The following is a 5,602-nucleotide window of genomic DNA, read 5'->3' on the forward strand; positions in this document are numbered from 1 at the left end:
TTTTTCACTTCAGTTATTGTATTCTTTAGCTCTGCGGCTTCTTTTTGGTAGTTCCTTATATTTTTTGTCTCTTTGTTGAAGTTCTCAATGTTCATCTATTCTTCCTCTGAGTTTAGTGAGCATTTTTATGACCATTACTTAGAACTCTTTATCAGGTAGATTTCTTACCTCCTTTTCATTAAGGTCCTTTTTCCAAGGTTTTTGTCTTGTTCTTACATTTGGCACATATCCCTTTGTTTCCTCATTTGGTTTGACTGTGTGTGTTTATTGTATTAGGTGAAATAGCTACCCCTCCCAGTCTTGAAGGAGTGTTCTTTGTATAGGAGGTGAACCTTATCATTCAACCTTGCTCTAGCTCTTGGTTTTCTCCTGAACCTTTGTGACTGTCTAAGTAGCTTGAATTATTTTTGATAGGTCCCAGGTGTTGAGGGTGTGTCAGGACCTGTCAGTGTTCCAAAGGGAGTAATCTCAGTCAGCATCTAAATTCAGGCTGATTGGAAGCCAGATTTTCAGGCAGCAGCTTTTAAAGTTTGCAGATATATACAGTCCTGTGGGACCACAATCATAGACTCTGCTGACTTCCAGACCAGGAGATTTGGAATGTGCCATGGGAGACAGTTCTAAGAATCAGGGCTTCAGTTCAATGTATAAGCTCCTTTCTGAAATATTCTAGCAAGCTGTGGCAAGGCCCAGGGAAGGTGCACAGATGGTGTCTCCCTTCTTATGTTCTCAGAGAGTGCCTCTGTAGCCTTTAGATGTGTAGCATTCCTGAAGCCTGTCCCTCAAGTTGAGAGCTCCAGGATGATTAAAGGGGTTTTATCATGTGCAGACTGGCGGTGTGTTTCATTCTGCTGTCTGTCTAGTGTCTGGGTGTGGTATCCTGCCCAGAACTATCTTTCTGATTGTTACAATCCTGTGGGGCCCAGGAGCACAAGCCCCTCTGGCCACCATAGCCAGGCAGTCAAGAGGCATTCCTTCTGTGAATTCCACACCCCCCCTCCACCCCCCTATAGCAAGGCCACAGGAGAGTGCTGGGGCAGGATATGCCCTTGGCTTTAGTGAGGCTTGGGATGAGCACTGAGGGTGGGACAAGTGGGACAAGCCCTTTGCTTTAGTGAGATTGTGTCTCTGTGCACCCACCTGCATAGCAAGGTAGCAGAAGAATGCAAACAATGCTGTCCCCAAGGAAAATCCCAACTAATCCCTACTTCTCCAACAGATACTTTAAGATTAGCAACTGAATCACCTTCACTTATAATCTAGTCACCTCTCAAACTGCTTCCTTTGTGCTCAAAGAATGAGTACATGCACAAGCCCTCTGAAAAGAGTATCTCAGATTCTCACAGTCCCTATAGTCCCCTGGAATGTTTTTAGAGACTTTGTCTCTAGGTGCAGGTCCCAAGGGTTGGAGTGCCTTATGTGGGGCACAAATCCCTTACTCCTCAGGATGAGGCTCTAGCCCAGAGATACCTCCCTGTTGTGTGTCATAACACTGGGGGTTGGGTTTTGATGGGATTCTTGTCTCTGCCTCTCCTACTTCTCTGGATGTGATCCTTTATCACTTATTATGGAGAAAGCTATTCATTTAGTTAATTTTTCAACGGGAATTATTCCATATGTGCAGTGGGAATTGTTCCATATGTAGTTGTAGATTTAGTGTGTCCATTGGAGGAAGTGAGTTCAGGGTCTTCCTAAGCCACCATCTTGGTTCCCCACACCCCTGAATAATTTTTTAGTATTACATAATGAGGCACTTACACATGATTTTTGGAATTAGGTATATGAAATATTAACCCCAGCAATTATCCTGTGTTAAACTCATTCTCACTTCTATTTTTGTTTTGTGCTGCTCCTCTAATTCTTGATCAGGAGCATGCACTTTTATACAATGAGCATAATTATTTTCCTCTTGTACCTATTTCACTCAAGTACATTGTATCACATGTCATTATAAGCTCTTCAGCAAAATTTTTTTAAGATCATCACTGCTTATTGGTAGAAAATGCTTTAGTGTTAGAGATCTTTTCTAAGTAATAAAATAGTTGCATTTCAAAACATTTATTTTGCTATAAGGTAATTTGTACAGAACTGTACAATGACTTAGTCCTATTATGAAATAATAATTCTTATAATTAAAAAAATTATTTTCTTCAAAAAGCTATGTTACCCAGCATGCCATTTCCTTCCATTAATTTTCAACTTTGCTCCTGTGTTAACAAAAAATCTTATTAATCCAATATTGGTTTATTTAGGATAGCAAGAAGACTGCTAGTCCCCAGATATCTAGATGCTCTGTTACTTTAATAAAAAAAATTTAGATAATCTCAAGCAAGTTAATTGCAATTCTGTATTTTTTTCTTTCTCTCGTCCCCTGTGTTAAGAATTAATAAGATTTTTACTGCATTATGTTAGCATTTTCCTGACACTAAAATTAAGCCTACAGAACTGTAGTTTCTAGAGTAATGAGTAATTCTTTTTTACATTTTAAAATGATGGTAGTTGTCTCATTTTTATCAAATATTTTACTTGTTTTCCATGATGTTTCAAATTATTACCAATATCCATATGATTTTATGGGTTTATAACTGTCTTTGTTTAATTAAATCTATTTTTACAATTTCACCAAAAAAGATGAATTAGAAGGTACTTTCTAAAGTGTTTTCTTTCAAAAGTATTGTTCTCATTATAGAAACAGTCACTATAGATTTCCCTTAAGTAGCACACTTACCTCTTGCCAAAGTGCTGGAATAAGGTTTTTCTGTGCATGTTTGTATCCTGAAAGGGCAGAGAGTATAGAGAAGGAAAGAGTGTTAATTATAAGTGAAGGAATTGATAACTGTGAAGGGAAGGAATGCCTCAAAAGCCTAGCAAAGAAAGTCTTATTTTAGCAATTAGGTAGTGCATTTCTTCCATAACTACCTTTATACTTTAATAATTAATGGTCAGCAAGGCAGGATTGGCACTAAGGAAAATTAAGTTTTCCCAAATTTAGGGATAAGTTTCTGAAAAACCCATTGGAATCTTTTTTTTCGTCACTTTACTTATGATCACAGTGAGCAATTAAAATAACATAGAAATGTACCTGGCCTTGGAAACCAGGAAAGAGTGTAAATGTTGTGCTAGTCCTGAGTTTGTACCCCCCAAGGCTCACTAATGCTAAGGAAAATTAATGAAAAGAGAGCAATTCATATATATAGGCAGGACACATTTCTGAATGTCAAGGATTTTAAAAATAGAGGAAACATTCAGGTCAATATGTGATGAACAAACACATAAATAGACCAGCCAACAAACAAAAACACTTTACCTACAAATTGCAAAAATCAATTTGATCTCAAACTTCTTTCAAACATTAACCCCTCAAAATAAAATTTTTGTAGGTTCGTCTAACTAATTTGTTTTTCTGAAGGACAGAGAAAACTGTTCAGATAAGAAAGCATGCAGACAGCAGAAAAATCATATGCTTTATTGAAAATTTTCTTTTCCATTAGATATTCTTTCCTAATTTGTCGAAGATTAGTTGACCATAGAGTTGAGGATCCATTTCTGGATTCTCTATTCTGTTCCATTGATCTATGTGTCTGTTTTTGTGCTAGTTCTATGCTGTCTTGATGATCACAGCTTTGTAGTATAGCTTGAAGTTAGGCATTATGGTGCCGCCAGCACTGGCTTTCTTTTTCAACATTTCCTTGGAAATTCGGGGTCTTTTCTGGTTCCATACCAATTTTAGGATTATTTGTTCCAGCTCTGTGAAAAAAGTTGATGGTATTATGATAGGGATTGCATTGAATGTGTAGATTGCTCTAGGTAGCATAGACATTTGAACAATATTTATTCTTCCAATCCATGAGCATGGAATGTTTTTCCATCTCTTTGTGTCTTCCTCAATTTCTTTCATAAGTGTTCTGTAGTTTTTAGAATACAGATTCTTTACCTTTTTGGTTAAGTTTATTCCTAGGTATCTTATGGGTTTTGGTGCAATTGTATATGGGACTGATTCCTTAATTTCTCTTTCTTCAGTCTCATTGTTAGTGTATAGAAGTGCAACTGATTTCTGTCCATTGATTTTGCATCCTGCCACATTGCTGAATTGATATATGAATTCTAGCAATTTAGGGGTGGAGTTTTGGGTTTTCCACATAAAGTATCATGTCATCTGCAAAGAGTGAGAGTTTGAGTTCTTCTTTGCCAGTTTGAATGCTTTTTATTTCTTTTTGTTGTCTGATTGCTGTGGCTAGGACTTCTAGTACTATGTTGAACAACAGTGGTGAGAGTGGGCATCCCTATCATGTTCCTGACCTTAAGGGGAAAGTTCTCAGTTTTTCCCCATTGAGCATGATATTCTCTGTGGGCTTTTCGTAGATAGCTTTTATGATATTGAGGTATGTTCCCTCTATCCCTACACTGTGGAGAGTTTAATCAAGAAAGGATGATTTTGTCAAATGCTTTTTTCTGCATCAATTGAGAGGATCATATGATTCTTGTCCTTTCTTTTATTAATATGACATATCCAATGGAAAAAGAACAGTCTCTTCAGTAAATGGTGCTGGGAAAATTGGACAGCCACATGCGTAAGAATGAAACTGTGCCATTCTCTTACACCATACACAAAGATAAACTCAAAATGGATGGAAGACCTAAATATGAGACAGGAATCCATCAGAATCAAAGAACGTAGGCAGCAACCTCTTTGACTTCGGCAGCAGCAAATTCTTGCTAGACACATCTCCAAAGGCAAAGGAAACAAAAGCAAAAATGAACTATTGGGACTTGATCAAGATAAAAAGCTTCTGAACAGCAAAGGAAACAGTCAACAAAACTAAAAGGCAACCTACAGAATGGGAGAAGATATTTGCAAATGACATATCAGATAAAGGGCTAGTATCCAAGATATATAAAGAACTTATCAAACTCAACACCCAAAATACAAAAAATCCAGTCAAGAAATGGGCAGAAGACATGAACAGACATTTCTCCAAAGAAGATGTACAAATGGCCAACAGACACATGAAAAAATGCTCAACATCACTGGTCATCAGGGAACTACAAATCAAAACCACAGTAAGATACCATCTTACACAGTCAGAATGACTAAAATAAACATCTCAGGAAACAACAAATGTTGGCGAGGATGTGGAGAAAGGGGAACCCTCTTACACTGTCCATGGGAATGCAAGCTGGTACAGTCACTCTGGAAAACAATATGGAGATTCCTCAAGAAGTAAAAAATAGAGCTATCCTATGACGCAGCACTTGCACTACTAGGTATTTACCCCAAAGATATAGGTGTAGTTAAACAAAAGGGCACCTGCACCCCAATGTTTATAGCCAAACTGTAGGAGCCGAGATGTTCTTCGACAAATGAATGGATAAAGAAGATGTGGTATATATATACAATGGAATATTACTCAGCTATCAGAAAGGATGAATACATACCATTTACTTCGACATGGTGGAACTGGAGGGTATTATACTAAGTGAAATAAGTCAATTGGAGAAAGACAATTATCACATGGTTTCACTTATCATATGTGGAATATAAGAAACAGTGCAGAGGCCATAAGGGAAGGGAGGGAAAACTGAATGGGAAGAAATCAGAGAG

This window comes from Leptonychotes weddellii, chromosome 1, assembly GCF_054177405.1.
Source record: "Leptonychotes weddellii isolate Sample4059 chromosome 1, ASM5417740v2, whole genome shotgun sequence".
In the NCBI taxonomy this organism is placed as follows: domain Eukaryota; kingdom Metazoa; phylum Chordata; class Mammalia; order Carnivora; family Phocidae; genus Leptonychotes; species Leptonychotes weddellii.